Below are 24,555 nucleotides of genomic sequence, written 5' to 3'. Positions count from 1 at the left end.
TTAGGAACTCCAACAATTCCTGAGACAAACAGCAGTATACCCATCGTTGGGTAACAAGGCCATAATCCAAACTAATGGTCTAACAACAGCGTTTTACAAGAGGAGAGACTACATCAGCTGCAATGATGGATTACACTACTTTATAACTGGAAGTCTTCTTCTTCCGTATGCAGCACAAGGCTACGGGGTTGCACAAGTGGCTGAGGGTGCGGCTGGGTCGCTGATGCAATGCCCTCTGTAGGTTAGGGCAGGAATTTGTAATTTGTTCAGGGTGTCGGTGATGGCTTGCCTACTCTTCGCAAAGAACACCACGGGATCTTTAACATTCACCAACTAATACCAGCAGATGGGACACTCATTTAACGTACATCTGAGGGACAGCACACTCATTGACGAGTCACACTGCCTGTGAAGCACCGAGATGACGGTTGATAGCTCGATCAATATTCAAGCCCAGGATAGACAGCTTAGTGGTGAGTGTGCGTACATCTAGGCCATAGGTCCTCAAAAGGTGGACCACGGTCCACATCCGGACCGCAGGCATCAGTCTGGACTGCGGAGCTAATCCTAATCCATTGGCATGGTGTGAATTTAGCTGCTGAATCATTCCTGAGGTAATCCCCTCATGTTCTTCCATTCTATCTGCCCCTAATTATGTGTTAACAGCCTCCAGTGTTTATCCATTCAGACCAACTTGATAAGTGATAAATGCTGGAAGGGATTAATTGATGCAGGTGATTAATGTGAGATTAACCAGTCTGCCATGATGGGATATAATATATGGAGAAAAATATTTTCCCAGTCATGTCTTGTTTCCATTTCATTGCGAACAAGATCTTGGCTGTCCATATTGATTTGACTGTTATCGATATTTGAGAGTGATATTGCCGATTTGGTTTTAGACTTTTTTGGGGTTTCTGCATTGGACTAATTTCATCCATATTTTATATTATCAATTTGATTTAATATTACCCGTTCAGACACATTATATATATATATATATTTACGGTTTTTAGAACCTTCAATTTATCAAATTTAGTATTAAAATCCCTAATAACTCCCCGTGTACATTTCCCCTTAATTGGCTGTTAATTGTTTGCACCTTAGTTAGTCCATCGCATCACGTCGCAAATAATAGGCTTCCCTCAATAGTTATCTCATTATTATATGTCAGTATAAGGCTCTGTTTTTCCACTAGTTCATTGCGTTGCACCAAATCAAATAAGATAGATCCCCTTTCAATTGCCCAAAACCTCCATTGCCAACCGCATTGCTCCATTGCCAACCACATTGCTCCCTTTCCAACTGCATTGCTCCATTTCCAACTGCATGCCTCCATTTCCAACTGAATTGTTCCATTTCCAACTGCATTGCCCCGTTACCAACTGCATTCGCCGCCATGCCATGTGCTCTAACTCAGGGAAGAAGGGCGTGGCCCCACCTCGTCATCAGGAGGAGGAGTGAGCCAGCCCCGATCAACCAACCGAGAAGGAGTGGGTTTGGCTTGAGAGGGCGAAGAAAGAAACATCGAGGAGGTTCAAGAAGATTCTAAGGTGGGGCCTATAAAACCCAGTGCGGGAAACCCCCACCTCAGTTCTGTGGAGGGAGGTGCTCGAGACGAGTGAGAGTCCGCAGGGAGAGAAACCGTACAAGAGTCCCGTGGGTGTCGACGGAGTTTCACAGATGCAGGAGGCGGAGAACGCTGCCGGTGAAGCCGAATACGTGGAGCTGCCGGCTGAAGCTGCCGGCTGTTTGCCGGGTTTATCGCCTCGACCCCAGAGCGTGGACCGCGAGCTGAAGCCGGACCTAGACGCTACCATCTGCCTGGACTCTTCTCTCCCTTCCCATACCATCCATTCGTGTACGCGAGTTTGTCTTGTTTGTCTTGTCTGGGGTTTTAAGTAAGTTTGTATAAGTATAAGTTGCTCTGTGTCCATCTTTCCCTGTAAATTACATTTCTTATCTTTTCTTCTCTTTGATTGTGGTTGTGTAAATAATTAATAAATATTTGTTCTTCCTTACTTTGGCTTCTTCTTCCTCGTCCGATCGTCCTTGTCTTTTCCATCATTGAACACCTGTGGCACGATTTGGCCAACGCTCAGGATCGGGTTAGTCTTTGCTAAACGGCGCGGATTCCGGATTGCTACACCGCTCAGCAAATACCATCTTATCCGGGGTTCGGGCGGCGCTATCCACCGACTTCGTGGAGAGATTGGCGGAGGTGTACGGGACTCCCTTGACCAATCACCTCGGCCAATCTCACCCCACGAAGAAGAGGGATAGTTCCAGAACTCACGTCGGTCAGTTATATACAAGGGGCTAACCCCCCTTGGTAAGGGGGAAAAGGCCGACGTTGAGATCTGTAACAATATATATATATATACATATATATATATATTGTTACTGTCGCGGTTAAGATGTTATTTGTTGACCGAGCGGTTGGTATGACCGCGACCTAACAGTTCCCCCGATTCTTCCCCAACTCACCCGATTCACCCCAAACTTTGGCCATATCGCACCGCAGCTGCCCAATCTGGAAAACTCTAAAACGACCGAATGCAAAGAGGAAAAGGAATAAGACGAGAAGACGGACAGAAGAGTAATTGGATTTATTATTTACACATGTACGTAGGAAGCAAGCAGTCACGTTTATTTACAACACATAAGACGCAGGTGACACAGTGCAATCTTTAGCTTATACAGACTTAATTACCTACCCAGGACAGAACAAACGAAGACGACTCACACGGGGAATGATGACAGGAATTGGCTGGAAGGAGAGGAAAGTCCACTGGGTCCGGCAGCACGATCCGCACGTTGGGCAGCCGCCGTGCCTTCGCGGCCCTGCTCCGAACTGCCGTCCAGGTCCCTAAGCGGTTGGCGAGCGTTGTTGCTGCTGCTGCTGTAGACGCTGCCGCTCGCGAGCCAGGTGACGAATAGCAGGCTTGGTGCTTCCTTGAATGATCTCTGCTTGTTGGACCTCACAACTCAGCTCTTTCTTGGACCCTCTCTCTTCTCAGCTCATCTGCCTTGGACCTCCTCTCGTCTCAACGGCTTGGGCTCCCTTTCGTCTGCCGGTCAAAGCTCATCTCCTTTTTGGACACGCCCTGCCTTGGGTTATATAGGCCCCGCCCCTCAACCTTTGCGAACCTCCCCGATCGCTCTTCCTCCGCCCTCTCTAGCCAAACCCCTGGCTCATGGTTGGTCGAGTGGGGCTGGCTCACTCCTCCCCTCTATGACGAGGTGGAGACACGCCTTTCTTCTCCGACCCTGCCTCGTGGTCAATGGCGGTAATTGGAGCGGAGGTAGTTTCTAATCGACGAAAAGGGGGAATGGAGGTTTTGGGAATGGGAATGAAGGGAATCTATCTCTTTCACTTGGTGCAATGGAGTACTTCTATTAATGGGAGACACAGCCTTACCCTAAAACACAGAATAAGATATAACTATCGAACAGGGGTATTCTATTATTGGCTGACGTGTATGCTTGTGGACTAATTATGGGATGCCCTTTGACCTTTACACAGCTCCGGAGGCAGGAGGCGCAGAATAACAATAATAATAATAATAAAGCACACAATCAAAAAAAAATACAGTCCTCATATCCGCAACAATATATATATATATATATATATATATATACATACATACATACATACATTGTTATGTTTATAGTGGGTAGGCAATGGATTACCTTAGGGCCAGGTAGGATTGTATAGGATAGTGTGTTCCGAATGTCGCGATGAAGAACAAGCCACATGTACCTAAGTAGGGACCCGTTAGACCGGATGTCGTGTAAGAGTGTATATTTTTCCCCATGACGAGGGGTGGGGTTATGCTAATTAGGTAGGGGTTAATTGTAAATCCCCTGTATGTAAATTGCCTCTGTGACCTTTTTCCTCTGTTCCCTATGACACACACCACACCCGCCATGCACCCCACACCTAAAAATAACACCAAATAAAAGTACCCAGAACCAGGACATTCAACTACCGCTGATACCATCGACCGGGTATCACAAAGGCCGGCAAGTGGCCGTGAGGCCACACCCCAAAGAACCATTTGTCAGGACGGCCATAGAGCGATGAGATGGCACTTGCTGATAGAAGCATGCGCGAACGTCATCGGATGACGCAAGAGCTCGGAGAACAAAAGACTGTGTCCCGGCATTTTCTGCTGTCTTTGGGTCCCGAGCTGATGAAAAGCAGTCACAGTTCGTCTTCTTCTTGGTTCTGGATTTCATTGCGAAGTCACATTTTCCTGCTCTTGCGTTGGGACAGGGACATATGGGAAAAAATGACTGGAAAATAATAAAGCATAGTGTCTGTGAGGTGCGTTTGCCTGCACTCCGCCTGGTGTACGTGACCGTCCGGGACCGTGGAGGGTCCCGCGTCCCTTTGTGGAAAAACATGCTCTGGCGCGCAGCTCGTGCACGGGAAAATGTCTTTGCGTGCAGTTCGTTCCTCCAGCCGCCGAGCGCGAAGCGAGCAGGCCACGCCCGTCCACTCGGTCTGCTCCACAAGGCACCACGGTCTCTCAGCGCGGACAGCCGCCGCACCGTCAGCACCAACGAGCCAGGGAAAGGTAAATGCGGCCACTCAAACCGATCACCTGGACCAAAAAGCGCAAATGCCATCTGCGCACGTTGCTAATGTAGAGTTGTGGCTGGACAGAGGTTGGCCAATCTTCTTTGGTAAGAAAGACATGAAGTCCAGTCGACAGTGGGTACGAGAGGGTAAAATTGGGATAGAGCAGGAAGGCTTGGCTACAAGACCAACTTGAGACGTGTCAAGCAGATTCTGTGGTGATGTGGTTTGAGGTGTTTAAGAGTTGGAGCGCACACCACTGCTAGACTTGCCAAGGTACCACCACGACAGTGAAGACAGAGATTAGTTGGAAAGTTCAACTTTGAGAATAGCACAATGGTGTTTTTGGTATTGCCCAAGCATGGACACAATTGTTGCGAGTCTTACCGAAGGACCAAAAGTTGCCTTCAGTCACGTTAGCCTTCTATTTTGTATTTTTCCCCCCATGTTAAGAAAGCAAGGTGCTCGACTGCAACTGTTTCACCACACAATTCAGTATAACAGGGCCGAGAGGATGGACAGGATGGGATAAACCGGTGCATGAGAGTCCGCTTTTTTCAGTGATTAATTTGCGAGCCTCCCGTGTGCAAGTAATTAATCTGCAAGCCTCCCATATGTCACATCCGGGATTTTCATAAAGCTGCTGCCATTTCATCTCTCGCGATGTGGGGATGTGGTCTCCATCGGAAGATTGAGGGAGATTTAATCTCCCTCAATCTGATTTAATCATAGTTGGCTGGTGAGATTTGGACGGATCGATCAGCATTCTCATTTTGCTCTGTATTCTGGTTGGACAGGAGTAAGTTCCCTTAGGAAGGCCAAGATGCTTTATGATTATTCTCGTCGTTGATCCTCTTGAACCAATCCGGTTGTGTCTTAATGACGATTCAGTTTTATTAAATTGTAGATGGGACCTAAACTTCCATGGCTTGTGTTATCTGTGCGAGTAAAAAATAATTAAATTTGTTTGTGTGATCTCGTCATCCGTGCTGGTTTGATACAATTAATTCATTAAAACTCATGTTCGGTTAACGATTCTATTGGTTAATGTTTGTGGAGAAAAGTATGGTTGTCCAAACATGCCATAATGCACACCTTGTGAAGGGATTTAAACATTGTCTGCCTCTGATGTATCTCATGTTACATGGGTCAAGCATGCAAGTGTAAAGTTTGTATTTAAATATATTTCAAGTTACATACTCGATATATTTATTGAAAACATTGAAGCAACATTGTTTGTTCGAGGTAATCGCCGCGATGTCGCTGGAATTGTTGATATAATATATCATTCCATCAATTGCTTGAGGTATTTAATTTGCTACCTGCAACATATCTCAGCTGAATAGTATTTCTGTATCTTTTAGGGTTTCCTTATTACCTACATATTTGAATACAGCAAGTGTCAACAGTCATCCTGTGAGGTATGGGCTTTCACTAGAACAATAGAACATATTCAGAGGAGCCAATAATGGCAAAGGAATAACAGAAAAGGTTATATGAGAGGTTCGTCATAACTCGGTCAACAAGAGGGGAACTGCAGTTTGTGGAGATGTGGGGAGAGTAGCAGTTAAGGAGATTATGAAGTTGAGGAGTGAGGAGGTTGCAATGGTGAATCATGATAGAGAAGAAGATCGAGAGGAGAGAAGTCACATCTATATTTTGGTATAGGGTCATCGGTCATACACTACACAGGCTCAGTGGTGGTTGTCTTCAGTATATACAATATATATATATATATATATATATATATATATATATATATATATATATATATATATATAAACATCATACTAAAATACACAATTTGGTGTCTGTCTGTCTGTCTGACCACAATACATTTGGTCGATACTTATCCAATCTCAACCAAACTTGACAGGAGCATTAAGGGTCACATGATGGAGGTTGTAGCAACTTCATTTTCCCCCATTCCCCAAAGAGTTTTTCCTCCTTGGACAAACGCCATGTTAACATGTATAAATAGCTTATTGTGGCGTTTCATGAGGTACCCCTACCAGAAGTTTAAAACATTATTATAAACCACAAACATGCATGATTACCTTTTTAAACAGCCACTACTGCTTAACACTAAATTGAAAGGGAGGAAACCTGGTGTTCTTGAGGCATTACATCCTTACGCATTCCCCCAAAGACTAACAGACCCGAGCCTAGATCTACTGTAATCTATATACCGCAGAGAGGATAACAAACATGACCCTTCCTGCTGCCCCCTTTGGGAGCAGGTGCACTATTATATATAAATCTGCAAGTCAATTGCAGCATTTTACATGCTTACAACACTCTCGCCTGGATCCAACGCACTAACCTGTTCAGTGGTGGCCTCAGGGCTCTTTCACCATTTCTGCGAGACCATACTGGACAGATAATGTGCCTCAAACATTGTCAGAGATCTTCTGTCAAAGATCACTGCACCACTGGGCCCAATGCTCATCATTTGCCACTGCATGTTTGGCCTGTGTTGACGTCCGAATCTGTCCACAGTACAGTAGTAATGAGTGATTGCCACCGTTTCCCAGATCTTGCTCCTAATGTTCTCCTCACTCTCCAATTTAGCATATCAGGCCACAGACATCTTATTGTCTGTTAATCCGCTTAATTTGATTTTATTTCTTCATCCTTGCACATTAGAACCCTGGTGTTGGGCTAGTGGCTAGGGTGCCAGCTTAGGATCCTAGGATCCTGGGTTTGAATCCCGGTCGATCGCTGAATTAACACCAGGGGGGTTGACTCAGCCTGTCATCCTTCCGAGGTCGGCTAATTGAGTACCAGCTCACTGGTAATTCCCTGTTTGTCGTTAAAGGCGGCAAAAAGGGTTGGCGTCAGGAAGGGCATCCGGCCGTAAAACATTGCTTCAAAAAGGGGACCAAAAAACAACAACAACCACGGTCCCCGAAAAAGGCCAACCCCTGCTTTGTGGGGAAAAATGGCCTCTAAAGGTGGTTTTTTTTTTATCCTTGCACATTAGAACCCTGGTGTTGGGCTAGGGTGCCGGCTTAGGATCCTAGGATCCTGGGTTCGAATCCCGGTCGATTGCTGAATTAACGCCAGGGGGGTTGACTCAGCCTGTCATCCTTCCGAGGTCGGCTAATTGAGTACCAGTTCACTGGTAATTCCCTGTTTGTCGTTAAAGGCGGCAAAAAGGGTTGGCGTCAGGAAGGGCATCCGGCCGTAAAACATTGCTTCAAAAAGGGGACCGAAAAACAACAACAACCACTTGCGGGGGAAAATGGCCTCTAAAGGTGGTATATATCCTTGCACATTAGCCTGTTGTTGCCTGGCGTTGGCTTAGCGGCTAGGGTGCCAGCTTAGGATCCTAGGATCCTGGGTTTGAATCCCGGTCGATCACTGAATTAACGCCAGGGGGGTTGACTCAGCCTGTCATCCTTCCGAGGTCGGCAAACTGAGTACCAGTTCACTGGTAATTCCCTGCTTGTTGTAAAAGGCGACAAACAGGGTTGGCGGCAGGAAGGGCATCCGGCCGTAAAACATTGCTTCAAAAAGGGGACCGAAAAACAACAACAACCACGGTGCCCGAAAAAGGCCAACCCCCGCTTGCGGGGGAAAATGGCCTCTAAAGGTGGTTTTTTTTTTTTATCCTTGCACATTAGCTTCTCCTCTTGATTGGCAGCATTGTAATCAGCAATTGTTTATTTTGTGTCAGTTAATTGGTTTTTGTATGCCTTAAATTATTTTTTGATCATCATCAAGGTGGTGCACATGCATTGCTCATTACCTTTGCAACCAAAGTAGGATGGAGGTTATGTTTTCACCCCTGTCTGTCTATTTGTTACTTGACAAAAAAAAATTGACATGTTGATCACTCCGGTTTGTGTTTGTTTGTCTGCTCACTTATACTTGCCTACAGGTTACAATTTTATACTGATCTTCACGAAACTTCATCAAATGGTAGAGTTGGTGGTCCGACAGATTCCTATTTATTTTTGAGGTCAAAAGGTCAACATAGGTCAAAGGTCAACATAGGCCATTTTATTCAAATTTCTAAAATCCTCAATTTTCATCCGATTGACTTGAAATTTGAATCGGATTTTCATATCAGCTTAATGAATTCAACCACCAACTATTTTTGAGGTCAAAAGGATGCTCTACTGAGTGCCATTCTGCTTTGTTCTGTTTTGCCAAGTGTCGCTCTATGAGTGATTTTTCATTCTGTCTGCCTGTGCGTCTGTCGGTGAACAAGACATCTCAAAAGGTTGTGGATGGATTCGGACGAAATTTGGTGGAGAGGTAGTGTTATGTGACAAGGACAAAATGATTAGATTTTGGTGAAGATCCGGATTCGGATCCGGCTCGTATAATTTTTTTAAGTGATTCTTCACCATTTGGATATAGGGCCAAAAACGACATATAGCATCTAGGAGGATCTCGCGAGATCTTGGAGACGGCGGCAGGGATTTTCGAAGCTCCACACGGTCTCCACGTTTTTCGAAGTTAAGTCTGTTCACAATTGTATTTTGTCGAAACTGTATTTATCTTTCGGTGTGTGAAGTTATTGTGTGCAACTTTGGTTGTTTCTCGGTGTTTATCTTTCATAAATTGATCGTCTGTTTGCCGTGTCGCGAGCAAGGCCTTGTACAGTGTGCACTGTACAACCTTGAGGCTTTGTTTTTCTCTCAGTGGTCCGTCGTTTGTGATCCAATAACTTTCGTTCTCTGTATTCCCAGTCTTTTCACCCATAGCCTACTTCCTTGTGTAAATCTCAACTCAAAAAAAAAAAAAAAAAAAAAAAAAAAAAAAAAAAACATTTCCTTCTCTGTTCTCATTCGTTTATTCATTCTTATTCGTTCGTTCGTTCTTCGACCACGTGTTTCTCCCCCATTTCCCCAGATAGTTTTCACTCATTAACCTTCAATGTTTACACTTTCCCCTCAAGTTATGTATTCCGTCATATTTTATAACACCTTTTTCTTCTTCTTCTTTAAAAGGCTGCTTTCGACTTGCTCACCAAATCAATTCATCCCAAAAAAAATATCCATCTCCTATAGTGCCTTTGTTCTACATTCCCTAAACTCTCCTGCACTCCATCCTCCATCCAGCGTCCTTAAACGTATTTTTAACTCGAAGGTCACAAGAAACTCATTTTGCAATAAATGTTCGTTTCCCATAAATCGTACACTTTCAAAAATCCAATCTCACCCCTCCCCTCCAAATCTTCCCCATAACCCCTCCCCTCCAAATCTTCCCCATCACCCCTCCCCTCCAAATCTTCCCCATCACCCATCCCTTTCAAATCTCCCCCCTTGCCCCCTCCCTCCTAAACTACCCCCTCACCCCTCCCCGCCAAGACGCCCCCTCGTCCCTCCCCTCCTAGACTCCTGCCTCACCCCTCCCCTCCAAATCTCCCCCATATCCCATCCCTTTCAAATCCCTCCCCTTGTCCCTTCCCTCCCAAACTCCCCCCTCACCCCTCCCCTTCAAATCTCCCCACCCTCATTGCTTCTCAATTTCCCCCCGCTCACTCCCCCTCCTCAAAGCGTCCTCCCCGCTTCTTCCCCCTTCAAACTCTCACCTCCATCTCCCCCAACCTTCTGCCTCGCTCTTCCCCCTCCTCAAATAACACCTCATTGTGGCTCACCCAATCACCATCAAACTTTTTGTCCGCCCCATCCTTCCCTTTCTCCGAGCTATTCTGAAATCTCTGACACACCTTCAACAGCTCTCCCTACCTCTTCCACCTCTTCCACATCTTACCCTACCCCTCCTCCCCCCTGTTCTGTATCTGATGCTCCCCCTTCCTCTTCATTAACGGTATGGACCTCAAACATCCGGGGCCTTCGTTCAAACTTAACCGATCTCTCCATACAGGTTGCTTCTGTCAAACCAGACGTGATCTGCTTAACAGAAACATTCCTCCTTTATGATGTCTCTGATTCCATAGTATCTCTCCCGGGCTACTCCCTCCTCCGGTATGATAGACCTGAGCCTCGTCCTGGAGGCGGGGTTGCTATCTTTATCAAAAACTCTCTTCCTCACTCGCCCTGCACTGCACTCTCTCCACCTCACCCCCAGGAATACCTCTGGCTACGGCTTCCCCTTCGCTCCCACCTCTTGTTCATATGTGTGTTGTACCGTCCACCAAACAGTGATGACTCCATCTACATCTCGCTGTCTGATGATATGGACCAACTTCTATCTACTCATCCCAACTCTCTCTTCCTCATATGTGGTGATTTCAACTGTCATCATGCCAGTTGGCTGGGTGTGGGTACCTCTCTCACCAGCCATGGCTCCTCAGCAAAGGACTTCTGCGACTCACTGGGACTGACACAATCTGTCAATTTCCCGACCCGGATCTCAGTCAACGGAACATCTTCTCTTCTGGACTTGGTTATGACTAACTTCCCTGAAAATGTCTGCTGCTCTTCTTCTGCTCCGATCGGAACATCTGATCATGTCCTTGTTAAAGTGGACATCTCTCTGACCATCCTCAGGGAGCCTGCTCAGCGTCGACGAGTCTGGCATTTCACTCAGGCCAACTGGCACGGTCTTCAAGCAGCCATCAATCATCTGGACTGGTCTCCCATCTCTACCACCTCTGACATCAACTCATCCTGGGAATTCTTCCAAAGTAAATTGCTCTCTCTCATGCACAGATTTATCCCATCTCGTCTTCAGTTGTCATACCCTTCCTCCCGTCCATGGTACACGGAATCTTGTGGTGAGGCTGTTGCCCAGAAACAACTTGCCTTCGTCTCCTGGAAAGCAAATCCAACGGAAGGAAATCTCATTTCCTTCCACAAAGCCCGAAACAAGTGTGTGTCCACCCTCAGGAGAGCCAGGAAACAATATCTCTCCGTTCTCAAGACCGAACTCTCTTATCTGTCTCCCTCTTCCAAATCCTGGTGGCGTCTGGTCAAATCCGTTTCTGGTGTTTGTTCCCCCTCCATCCCCTCCCTTACCTCAAACGGCTACACAGCTGACTCCGCACGTGAAAAAGCTGAATGCCTCAACTCTGTGTTTGCCTCTAAATCTTGTGTCCCAAACCCATCCCTCTCTGTACCCACCATACCCAGTCATACCCTGCTGCTCCTGGACTCCGTGTCCTTTCCTCCTGACAAGGTGGAAAAGTTTCTGTCAACCCTCGACTCTGATTCTGCAACTGGACCCGACGGCATCAGCCCACGGGTCCTAAAATCCTGCTCTGCTGCTCTATCTCACCCTCTCTCTGTTCTCTTCACCCTCTCTTTTGCTCAAGGTCAACTGCCATCTGCTTGGAAATCAGCCAACATCACCGCTTTGCACAAAAAAGGTGCAAAAACAGATCCTAGCAACTACAGACCAATCAGCCTTCTCCCAATTATCAGCAAAGTCATGGAATCCATCATTGCTTCTGATATGAAATCTTTCCTCTTCTCCAATGGCTTGATCTCTGATCATCAATTTGGTTTCAGACCAGGTCACTCTACTCTGGACATGCTGCTTCTGCTGTCTCAACAATGGATGGAGGTCCTCAATGCCAAACAGGAAATTAGAGCTGTCTCCCTCGACATATCACGTGCCTTCGACACAGTCTGGCACCCCGCTCTGCTCACCAAACTCTCCTCCTTTGGTATCCATGGAAATCTCCACGCATGGCTGGCGGACTTCCTCTCTAGTCGTCGTCAACGTGTGGCCCTGAATGGGTTTCTCTCATCTCCTCTTCCTGTTCAGGCTGGAGTTCCCCAAGGCAGTGTTCTGGGCCCCGTGCTTTTTCTGGTCTTCATCAATGATCTCTCTGACTCTCTCGAAAATCCTCTCTATCTCTTTGCTGATGACTCCACTCTCTGCCGCTCCATTCCTCTTCCCTCAGATCGGCAGTCTGCTGCCTCCTCACTCTCTGAAGACCTGGACAAAATCACAGACTGGTCAAACAAGTGGAACATGTCTTTCAATCCTGACAAATCTCACACTCTTACTATGTCTCTCCGAAAAGATCGACTGGACAACCCTCCCATCTACTTTCTCAACAATCCTCTCCAAGAAGTTCTGTCGCTCAAGATTTTGGGTCTCACTATCTGCCATGATCTTTCTTGGGAAAACCACATTTCAAAGCTGGCCTCCAAAGCCAGTCGCCGACTGGGCATCCTCCGTCGTGCGAAGTCCTTCCTCGGCACACCTGAGCTCCTCACCACATACAAGGCTTTCATCCGCAGCTCAAATGGAATACTGTTCTCCCCTATGGGCCGGTGCTCCTGCCTCACACCTAGCTCGGCTTCACGCTGTTGAAACCAAAGCTTTCAGAATTATTGGAATCTCCCGCGATGAAGCTATCTCTGAGGGCCTTTCACTCACTCACCGCAGGCAGGTAGGTGGTCTTTCTGTCTTCTACCGACTCCTCTCCGGCCTTGCACCCCCAGCTCTCTCTGTGCTCTGTCCCCCAAATATTCCTACAGGTCGCACAAGATCTGCCAGCAACCCTCTGATGGTTAAACTGCCGAAATCTCGGCTCTCCGCTCACCTTCACTCTTTCATTCCTCTTTTCTCCCGCCTCTGGAACAAACTCCCTCACTCCCTTCAATCCCACTCCTCCCTCCAGGTCTTTAAAACAGCTGTTCACCACCATCTCTTATCTTCCCCCATCCAAAACCTTGATCTTTTCTACCCCCGCTAATTCACCCCAGATCCACCTTGTTTGAAATTCCAACTTCTTTCCTGGAAGTCCTGGCAGTGTCCATATGTTTTATACCTCTCCCACTGCCCCCTTCCCACGCCCCCCCCAAAGCCCTTGCCCTCTCTCAGATCTCTCGATGTCTCCATGTCTCTCGGTCCCTGCTCTCAAATGTTGTGTTTGTGTCCTTCCCCCTCTCTCCCCATCTTGTCTACCGCTCCCTATGTTATATGTTTTATGTGTCGGTTTGTCTTTCTGTGTGATTAATGTTCGCTCTTTCACGAGCCTCGATATTGTATACAAAAAAAAAAAAAAAAAAAAAAAAAAAAAAAGCACGATATTTCAAAAAGGTATGGACATATTCGGACGAAATTTGGCGGGGAGGTAGTGTATGTGACAAGGACGAAATGGTTACATTTTGGTGAAGATCTGGATCCGGCTACAATAATTTTTAAGTGATTCTTCACCATTGAGTGATGGGGATAAAACTGACATATAGCACGATATCTCAAAAAGTTACGATATCTCAAAGAATCTATTCCATTTTGGTAGAGATCTGAATGTGGATTTGGATACGAGAACCATTTAATTTTGGAAGTGAATCTTCACCATTGAGAGATTGGGCGAAAAGCGATAAATAACATGATATTTAAAAACGTTGAGGATGAGTTGGTTAGGTGACAAGAACAAGCGATTAGACTTTGTTTCAGGTCCGGATCCAGATCCAGCCTATTAGTGGGATAAAAAACAAACTGTTCAGCCTGGCAGAGGTATGCGCTCCACCGAGTGCCGTTCTAGTTCACTTCTGTCATACAATTGGGCTCTAATTAAACCATTTGGGACATCAAGAGCAAGGATATCCATGACATGAATGGCACATCTGAAATCTCATTCAGAGCTGTAACCTTAATGTGTTGCAAAAGGTCACCTCCAAGTTCTTGATAATTGGTGTCAGGTAGTAAGATTTTGAATTCACCTCCTTAAGGCTGTTTTTTTCGAGTGCGAATCAAGTTTGTTTGGTTTTAACAAATAATTTTGTTTGGCCTTTGGAAATTTTAATTGATTAATCAAATTTGAAGGTTGTATTCTGTTAAAAAAATTCATTAATTAAAAAACATGGCAACAAAAGGAGTTCCACCACTTGCAGGATTAAAGGCAAGTTAGAAGAGGTGTCAACAGAGAAAATAGAGCTCGGGTGGAGGTTTTAAAATGTTTTTTAAAGGTCACGTCATACTTACATAAATACTGGATAGTTTAAAGGCCAGCACTGTTCATCCACAAAATTCCAGTTGCTATAGATCTGTTAATTTGGGGTTCATGAGGTCACCATGAGGACGAGCAATCTCCGGATGGGTATGTATGCGAGTGACAGACCAGGGTAGGAAGGGCTCAAAAGTTTGCGCACGTAATATATATGGAATAACTGTGCTCATGCTGAAGTATAGTCAGCAAAAAAAATCACGAAAAGGAAGCCATATTGATTGACTATATAATGTCTGAATGTTCATATGTGTGGCTTAAAAAAAGAAGAAAAAAAAGAAAAAGAATTCCGTGCCACACAAACGCTTGCTATTTGAATTAACAAGTGGGTCCTGCCCAAAATATACAAGTTGACCCTTGTTTAGCAGCGTAGAATGTTCAGTTGCAAGGTGCAAAACAAGGCTGACAGTATATGTACAATAGAACACGCCATGCTTTATAGTCCAGCTGCAGGCAAGTCCTTCTGGGATAAACAAGAAAGCTGTTCGGAAAGCGAAGCAGGAAGGGAGCCAGACACTCAAAGGGCAATAGAGGGAAAGCAGCGCAGGGACCGACATCGACGAGGCGGCTGGAAGCACAGAGCAAGCACGCAGACACCTTGCGAGCACGCAGCAGATGGCGGCTTCACTGCCCTGCGGCTTTTGGCATAAACAAATACAAAAAACAGGAGGTAGAGGCAACAATGAGGGACAGACAAACGCAGCAGTGGAAGACTATGCAAAAGGAGAAAACAGGGAATGGAAAGGTAAGCTAATTACAGGGAACCATCTGATGCAATACCAAACAGTGATTGCTACACTTTGTGAAGCGGTTGCTGAAAGAAATGAAGCTAAACATGGCAGAGAAGGTCCACAACCACGGTGGAAACGAGCATCGTCGTGCGGGATTCAGGAATCGAGGAAACCGTGCGCGACACAAAAGGAAATTCATATCAAAACGATACGAGGAAAGAGACGAAGTGCAAGGCCGTAGCGCTCCGCTTCTTATTTCCCAGCCCACGCATGCTCCGACAGCTTGTTATGATCACGTGCGCTCTGCGCTCGAACACCGGACGGGAATAGCAATGAACCGTGAAGAGAGACACTGAAAGACCGGCGGCCAGGCAGATGGGCACATTAATTACCAAACATCAATATAAAACACAAACCGGGACGGGAGAAGAAACAGCGAAAAAAGAAACGTGGAAAAGAAGGAAGCAAAACGAACAAATAAACAAGACGACGTCATGCGGAGCACGATACTTGCAAAATCCGCTCCCCATCCCCAAGAAAAAAAATTCCATCGATACAGCAAATTGTCCATTTCATCAAGATTCAAATTAACAATCTTGATCAAAGCTCGGGTCAACAGGAAGAGAAAAGTGATGATTTTTCAGATGAAAAATGATGATTTTGTGAGGTTGACCTTTGACCTTTTGACCTCAAAAATAGTTAGTTTCCCTATTTAGTGACTCAATGTGCAAATGCTGTTCAATTTTCAAGTCAATCAGATGAAAATTGAGGATTTTAGAAATTTGGCAAAGTTGGTGACCTTTGGCCAATGTTGACCTTTTGACCTATGTTGACCTCAAATATACTTGGTGGTTGAATTCAGTGACCAGATATGCAAGTCCTCTTCAAATTTCAAGTCAATCGGATGAAGATTGAGGATTTTAGAAATTTGGCAAAGTTGGTGACCTTTCGCCAATGTTGACCTTTTGACCTATGTTGACCTCAAATATACTTGGTGGTTGAATTCAGTGACCAGATATGCAAGTCCTCTTCAAATTTCAAGTCAATCGGATGAAGATTGAGGATTTTAGAAATTTGGCAAAGTTGGTGACCTTTGGCCAATGTTGACCTTTTGACCTATGTTGACCTCAAATATACTTGGTGGTTGAATTCAGTGACCAGATATGCAAGTCCTCTTCAAATTTCAAGTCAATCGGATGAAGATTGAGGATTTTAGAAATTTGGCAAAGTTGGTGACCTTTGGCCAATGTTGACCTTTTGACCTATGTTGACCTCAAATATACTTGGTGGTTGAATTCAGTGACCAGATATGCAAGTCCTCTTCAAATTTCAAGTCAATCGGATGAAGATTGAGGATTTTAGAAATTTGGCAAAGTTGGTGACCTTTGGCCGATGTTGACCTTTTGACATTTTGATCCTAAAAACAATAGGCTTCTCAAGTGGGACGGCCTATACAACTTGAAGTTTCGTGACGATTGGTTTAGCATTGTGACCTGTAGGCCGGTGACAAAGACAGACAGACAGACAGACGGACGGAACCACAAACGCAACCGACCAATATACAGTACTTGAAACATCTTCGATTTTGCAAGTAATAAATAACGATTTAGGAAAGTTTAAAAACGATGACATAATCTTACGACATTGCAATATTTTCCTTTCTGCCGATAATAATGTTTACTCGAAAACGAAAAGGGAATGCCGTTACATCACTCGTGACATAACTATAACCATGGCAACATACTATCATGACGTCACCACAGCTAAGGCAGCATCATGGCAGCAGGTCAAGCAGACAAGTTGTCAAAATAGAGTAAACAATGACATCTGCGGTGACGTTTTGACAGTTGTAAAATGTAAACAGAATCCATACATTTTGGACTTCCAAGCTCCAAAATTGTATGACAATCGCACAACCACGCTTGTGGTCCATGGAGTAACCTGCAGTGGGTCCAACCCAGAACACGAGAGATTCTTTTTCCCATCCGTGCAGAGATGGCACGTGGAATTTCCTCTTTAATTAACCTCACGATTCATGGCCAAGACCACGGAAAGGTGCGTGCCGGCCCCAAATAGAGAGACGGCGCCTACAACGAACAGATTTGAATGTCAATCATGGAGGAGTAAAAACATGTAATTTCACCAAGGGGAAGCTGTACTCAATCGCGAGAAGCACAGGTACACCTGAATGGTAATGGAGAGACAAAAAGAGAATGAAATTCTATCGGTGACCTACATCCCTCCTCAAATTGTATCCCCTGCCATAGAAATGGCTTTCTCGTGATGCTTTATAAGTGCAACTAAAAATAATGTAAAAGCAAACCCCGAACCACAATTATGTCATCATCACGTGCGCTATTTGAGCGAGAGCACCTCTCACAGACAACACTGTCATCCATCAAGACGGAGCCAAGACAGCCGCACTTACCTTTCATCTGTCTAATCAGAGTTTGATTCCTGACCAGACTATAACCTGCCTGTACGTTAAGCCAGGTGTTCCATCCGCTAGATACAGTTGGTGCCCATTAATTAGATACAGTTGGTGCCCATTAATTAGATACAGTTGGTGCCCATTAATGATCCCACTGTGCCTTCTTGCGAAATGTAGGCGAGTAATCACCGACACCCGCAACAATTTACAAATGATCTCTTAAACCGCATCGAGCGAGAGGTCTCTTCTTGTTCAGATATGGTCCTTGACACCGGATTACACTACTTGCCATCTCAGTGCGGTTGCTGTGCAGGTCGCAACTCCTATACTGTAAATGAATAACGCTTCCAAGCGTTGGCGTCTCACGTGCGAGTGGCTGTCTTCAGTTACGAAACGCAAACGATGATCTTTTCTACCCCCGCTAATTTCACCCCAATTCCACTTTTTTGAAATACCAACTTCTGTCCTGGAAGTCCTTGGTGTCCTTGTATTTTATACTTCTCCCACCACCGCCCCCCCCCCCTTCCCACGCCGCCTCCCCCCAAGCCCTCTCCCTCCCACACATCTCCCTGCTCTCAAATGTTGTGTTTGTGTGCTTCCCCTTCTCTCCCCATCTTGTCTTCCGCTCCCTCTTTTTATATATTTTGTTTGTCTGTTTGATTTGTTTGTGAAATAAATGTTAGCTCTTTCACGAGCCTCGATTCTGTATACAAAAAAACAAAAAAACAACAAGAAACATCTACCAACCCTGTTGTGACGTCAGTCATGATGAAAGCTCCCGCTCGATGGACAAGCTGCCAAAAACAAAAGGTATAAACAAGGGTAACAAAAGCAAAAAAAGTAACACCCACTTGGCCCAAAACAACAAAAAGGAAACAACCAGAGAGATCACATCTACTTCTGGGTGAATTCCCATTCGAGCTGAACAACTAGAAGTGTTGATGTGATGGTGTTCGGGTTAGAGATGGTTGAAAGAACAGGGGAGGGTGTGGAATGAAAGATAAATTTAAAAAATCCCTATAGATGCATACGTACTATGTAGATGGCCTCAAATAACGATATATATATATATATATGTATATATATATATGAATGATACATTTTGCTCCATTCTCATCATGACTTGATGACCAAGGCTGCACAGGATGAAAAACAAAATCTTGATAGACATTAAATGCATAAATATAGAGATTGGAACAGAAAAACAAGCTTGGACCCACAATGCCCAAAACATGGCTTGGCATCACTTTATTGATTGACAAAGCTCCCGTTTCACTTTCACCTCCTCCTGCAAATACAGTACATCAAAGACAATGGGATGGAAAAAGAAAAAAAAAACCCGGACAAACACACAAGAACGGCCAAATCAGCATTTCAAGTTTGAAGTCATTGGGGGGCATAATGCGGCACCGCAAGCACCTCGACGCTGCGTCTCTGCCCTTGTGGTCAAATGCTGATTGCTGCACCACGAGGAGGGCTCAGAGGAAGGGCAGGGTGGGGAAGGGGGCGGGCCAAAAGATATAGGCGGGGCGTCGATGCGGGGGGCGGGGCACACAAACAATGCAAGCGTGCTGGGCGCTCGGAATACGTGGAAAAGAGCGGTCGGTACAGGAACACAAAACATGGAATACCAGCCTTGGCGATACAATGGTAGCGCTGGTTAAAACACACATACGTCATATACAAATTAATACATTCACAAATTTACACTTTCTAGGGAATCCATGCGATTACAGACTGACGCAGGTAGGGTACAGATGTTCCAGTACTAAGTAGCTCCACATATTTATTTACATTTACATGTACATGTACATATACATATACATATATGTAAATATATATTTATTAACCTCACGTAATGGGATGTACGACGTAATATATATATATATACACACACGACGTAATGGGATGCGACTCCGCGTGAACGACTGGACAAAACGGAAGGAATGAGGAGGCTGTGTCCAGGTGATGGTGTAATGACAGAATGACCAGGTACACAAGGCCGCACGAGCAGCACCAACCTTAATAACTTGCGACCCAACACGTCGGGCACACTCTGCCGTACCCCGAAAACGGGTTTGTGGGGGAGAGAGACCGAGGTAGGGGCGCTGGGGGGAGAGAGCCCGTGCTGGGCTACCCGCCCCCGGCAAAGCGCTCGAACCTCGCTCTACCTCAGGCTACGCGCCACCGCTTGTTGTGGAAAAATTCGGCCTCGACGAACAGAGAAAAACACAACCGCAGAGGCAGAGAACGTGGCCCATAACCAGCTGCTCCGTCCGGGGAGAGCGCGGCGACGAGCCAATGAACGGGCGGCCGAGGCGCGGCGACGGGCCAATCGGCGGGCGGCGGGGGCGTGGCGAACACGAAATCTGCTCTTTCATTGGCCAGGCGGCTCTCGGTGCACGCCCACCGTGGTTTCACTCACTCTTATTCGTTCTGTTTTTGTCTGCCCTTCGGGCTTCGAGTCCCAATGCAGCGCGAGTGCGTCGACAAGCACCGCGGTGTTTCTCACGATTCTCGAGAGGTCTCCATTATTTAAGCTTCCATCCGGCGAAGGACAAACGATAATGGAGAAAGCTGAAGAAATGAAAAACATTCATCCAATCTTCCCAACGTTCCCTCGTATTTTCAACCCGCTTTTTTTCAAACGATTGGTGAAATTCATTCCTTATTCGTTCGTTTCCCGAACGTGTGTTACGAATGGGTATTTTTAGCTTACGTCGATATTATTTCACACAATTATCCCCTTCTGGGCCGTGCTCGGTGGCCGACTCCATAAACACCGTGACGTCATGGCTCCTATTCCCTCCATTGCAATCGCGATCCTATCTCTCGAAATTGTCATTGCACTTCCAGACTCACGAGTCGGCAAACATGACGTAATGCATTGGAATCGCCTGCGTGGAATCGATTCGGATGATTAAAATGCTATGTACGGGCCATCTACATATTACGTACGCACCAGCGCACAGACGGTGGGGTTGGGGGTCGTTTCGGTTCATTAGGGCGTTGCAGCTCATGGCTGGGAGGACTAAATTGGGAAAAATAATGATCATTTTAGGAAATGCAAAACAGTCGGGACTCGGGAGTAACAAAACAGGAAAGAGAAAACAAAGGGTGTGAAACTGGGGAATTGGATCTGGATTTGACGGGAATTCCCTGGATTCCTTTATAAATATACAAATCTATCCCATGTCGTGGGAAATTTTGTAAAGGAATGCTATGTGTGCGTTTCACGGAAAAGGACAGGTAGAGCACGTTGTTGTCCTTTGGGTGTGTTGTTAAGGAAGTGACGTCACTCCACTGGGTGTACATTGTGTTTTGTTATGTTCGCTCTGAGCGACTGACAGTGCGTTATACATGTTTCATGGACTGCAGGAAGAACAAACAAATCGGTGCTTCAAGAAATTGGAACAACATGTACATTAGAAGCACCTCTTGTTGTTGTATACACGAGCGTGACGCGGCGCTCCGCGCACCTCACCACACGTCGTTTCAGAGGGATAGGCATAATTGACCATTTTGGTGTATTCTGGGCCTTCATGGTGTTTTGGGTCTTCAGGGCCATTTGGGTCTGCAGGGTCTTTTGGATCCTCTGAGCCTTTAAGGGTATTTTGGGCCTTTGGGGTGTTTTGGGTCTTTTGGGTCTTCGGTGTCTTCAGGGGATTTTGGGTCTTAAGGATGTTTTGTTTCCTCTGGGTCTTTAAGGGTCTTTCGGATATTTTGGTTCTTGGGGGTATTTAAGAGTCTTTTGGGTCTAAAGGGTCTTTGTGGTCTTCAGGATGTTTGGGTCTTCAGGGTGTTTTGGGTCTTCTGGGTCTTCCAGGTCTTTTGGGTCTTTGGGATGTTTTGGGTCTTCGGGGTGCTTTGAGCCTCGGGTCCTTCAAGGATATTTTTAAACCTCATGGCCTTAAAGGGTATTTTGGGTCTTTGGGGGGTTTTGGGTCTTCAGGGTCTTTTGGATCTTTAAGGGTATTTTGGGTCTTCAGGGGTCTTGGCAAGATGTGATGCAAGGGAGCCAGGCTAGAGGGGAGAGCAGCATTCCAAAATAGGACCACTGCTCCTGAAGCTCACCTGGATCAGGAGCAAGTCACGTAAATCCCCCACAAACCCTCTCAGACCCCAATATTTTAATGCCGTGAACAAACTTTGGTGCATCATGGGCAATGAAGGTTGTGATAAAGTTTCATTGAAATCGTGTGTGTGTAGTTTCAGAGAGGAGAGTAAATACCTATTTTGGGGGTCAATCCCTCCACCCCACTTTCCCCGGGAGACCCCTTAATGCGTGCAGATTTTGATGTGGTCAATACACCTTCATTAGGCATCAGATATGAATCTGGTGGTCAAGTTTCATCAAAATTGTGTGTGTAGTTTCGGAGAAGAGAGCAAATACCTTTTGGGGGGGGGGGGGGACGTCAAAGCCACCCCCCTTCCTAAAAAAATGAGTATGTCCTCTCTTCTCCCTTCTCTGAAACTACACACACAATTTCAATGAAACTTGATCACAACCTTCATTGCCCCCGATGCACCAAAGTTTGTTCAAAGCATTAAAATATCGGGGACTGAGGGGGTCTGTGGGGGGGGGGGGGGTTGCGTGACTTGCTCCTGATCCAGGTGAGCTTCAGGACCCGCAGTCCTATTTTTTCTATTGTTCTGCCAATTTATTGGTATCATGTTAAAAAGCAGGCTAACCACACTCTCAGTAAACTAAAGTTAACAAAGGCTGTTAAGTTTATAAAGTTAAGTTCTGTTTATTGGATTACTAATGTTTATCAAGCAGGTGTAGTAGTACAAGCAACAGCAAACACCTTTTCATTTCATAAAGTTTTTTTTGGAAGCATTCACTCATGTTATCATTGTAGCAAAAAAGGGGAGGGGGTATCGTATCTAGGTTCCATGGTGGGGGGGGGGTGAAACACCCCCCACCCCTCACCTCATGATACCCCTTAACGACCCCTGAGGGTCCCTGAAATATTTTATTGAACACAGGAGGACCGCGGAGGCAAAAAGGTTGAGAAACTCTGACCTAGATAACTGTTCTGGAACCCCGTTGGTAAGAACTGTACTTCAATGGATGGTCAGCCCAATGTTTTTTCCAGTGCGCACGTACTTTAGCTGGTTGTTATATTCGCGCATTGATAACGTATTTCGGAAGTGCAATCCAATTGTCTACGCTTCTGCCAAGGTAAGCATTTTGTCTATGTTGGGATCTGCATAGCGAGCGCTTAAGCTCAAAATCTTACACTTTGAGTTAAAAATCCACATTCAAAGCTTTCATCCGCAGCTCAATGGAGTACTGCTCTCTCCTCTGGGCCGGTGCTCCTGCCTCACACCTAGCTCTGCTTCATGCTGTTGAAACCAAAGCTTTCAGAATCATTGGAATCTCCCGTGATGAAGCTGATTACGAGGGCCTTTCACTCACTCACCCCAGGCAGGTTGGTGGTCTTTCTGTCTTCTACCGACTCCTCTCTGGCCTAGCATACCCCCCCCCCCCCCCCCACCCCTAGCCCTCTTCCTTCCACAGATCTCCCGATGTCTCTGTTCTCTACTGCTGTGCTTGTGTGCTTCCCTCTCTCTCCCCATCTTGTCTCCCCCTCCCTTTATTGCTTTATGTGTTCGTATATATATTTTTGTGTTTTATGTGCTAATGTGTGTTTAATGTGCTCGCTCTTACACGAGCCTCCATCTTGTATACAAAAAACAAACAAAAAAAAAAAAAACATGAAACCTGGCACATTCATACCTTGACCCAGACTGAACATATTTGGATACGGATCCATGTCAGCAGTGCCTCCTGGTGGTCAGAGGAGCAATAAAATCTATATAATCTTCAACACAACTGTTCACCACCATCTGAGGTCATTCCCCATCCACAACTATGACCTTTTCTACCCCCCATCAACCCTCTGCAACCCCACCTTTTCTGTGTTTCCAGTTTCTCCCTCCACTTCTGTAATTGATAGTTTGCGACTGTATCCATCTTGTTCACCACACCTGTGTCCTCCCCCTGCTCTCATTATTCACCATGTCCCTTGTTTCTCCAAGTCTCCCTCCACTTTTCGTTCTGTTACATCCTGATCCATTCTAAGTTATAGCTCCACGAACCTTGGCACAATACAATAAAATCGGGGCAACACCCCTGGACGCTCACCTGGTATAATAAGGCAGTGTACTACCCCGACGCAAGGTATTGTTATGAATTTTGGGGTAGGGGCATATATAGATTTAGGTAGATCTGCATAGGTAGGTGCTCCAATGATCGTGGGTAGCAAAAACCATCTCGATGTAAATAAGTAGAGGACCCGTCTAGCCCGTTTGTTCGGATTAAGGTGTATCTTCGTCCCCATTACGAGGAATGGGGCATGTTAAATAGTTCTAGGGATTATGCTAATTCCCGCGTGTGTGAAACCTGTAATCATCCTGGTGTCCCCATATGGCAACGCACTCTTATACATTAGTTAGGCCCATTAGCACAACACTAATTAAATTTCCCCGCCGCCACAATGACCTGACCGCAAGCGACCACACACTTGGGCTGACAACACCGGCAGGACAGCAAACATCGAACATGCAGGCTGAGAGACACACCCAGAAAGACTCTTGATTGACAGGGGGGGAGGGGCGAACAAAGAGCAGGCCACCGATTGGCAGAGTAGGGAAGGACGTGTGATTGGTCAGGGAAGGGACAGAAAGCTTCCCCGTGATTGGGGGTAAGGAAGGTGAAGGACGTGCCACACTGATTGGCCACCGACCGATGACACCACGGCCAATCAGTGTGGAAGGCGCGAAACCACTACCAAGAAGCTACGCACTGATTGGCAGAGAGAGAGTCAGAGAGAGAGAGAGTTGACGTCAGAGGCGATTGACAAAACGATGGGCGAGCGGACATTTTCTGTGGAAACTGGTGCCTGTTCATCCCATTCAA

The 24,555-nt window shown here is 45.9% G+C and overlaps 1 protein-coding gene across 7 annotated transcripts in view; it reads right to left on the bottom strand.

Annotated features, from left to right (window-relative positions):
- Window positions 1–19,930, bottom strand: part of LOC137439895 (protein yippee-like 1) — a 92,582-nt gene extending 72,652 nt beyond the window's left edge. For 6 of the 7 annotated variants that reach the window (XR_010987016.2, XR_013621357.1, XM_068136112.2 and 3 more), the window contains exon 1: window positions 19,652–19,917. The gene's annotated coding sequence lies outside the window, so the exon portion shown is untranslated. Of the gene's footprint in view, window positions 1–19,651 lie in introns of all 7 variants that reach the window. The other variant, XM_068136110.2, reaches the window with a different exon arrangement.
- Between the last annotated feature and the right edge of the window lie 4,625 nt (window positions 19,931–24,555).

Source organism: Myxine glutinosa, chromosome 14 (assembly GCF_964187855.1).
Source record: "Myxine glutinosa chromosome 14, kmMyxGlut1.1, whole genome shotgun sequence".
In the NCBI taxonomy this organism is placed as follows: domain Eukaryota; kingdom Metazoa; phylum Chordata; class Myxini; order Myxiniformes; family Myxinidae; genus Myxine; species Myxine glutinosa.
Note: the sequence above shows the minus strand (reverse complement) of the source record. Positions and strands in the feature narration are given on the sequence as shown.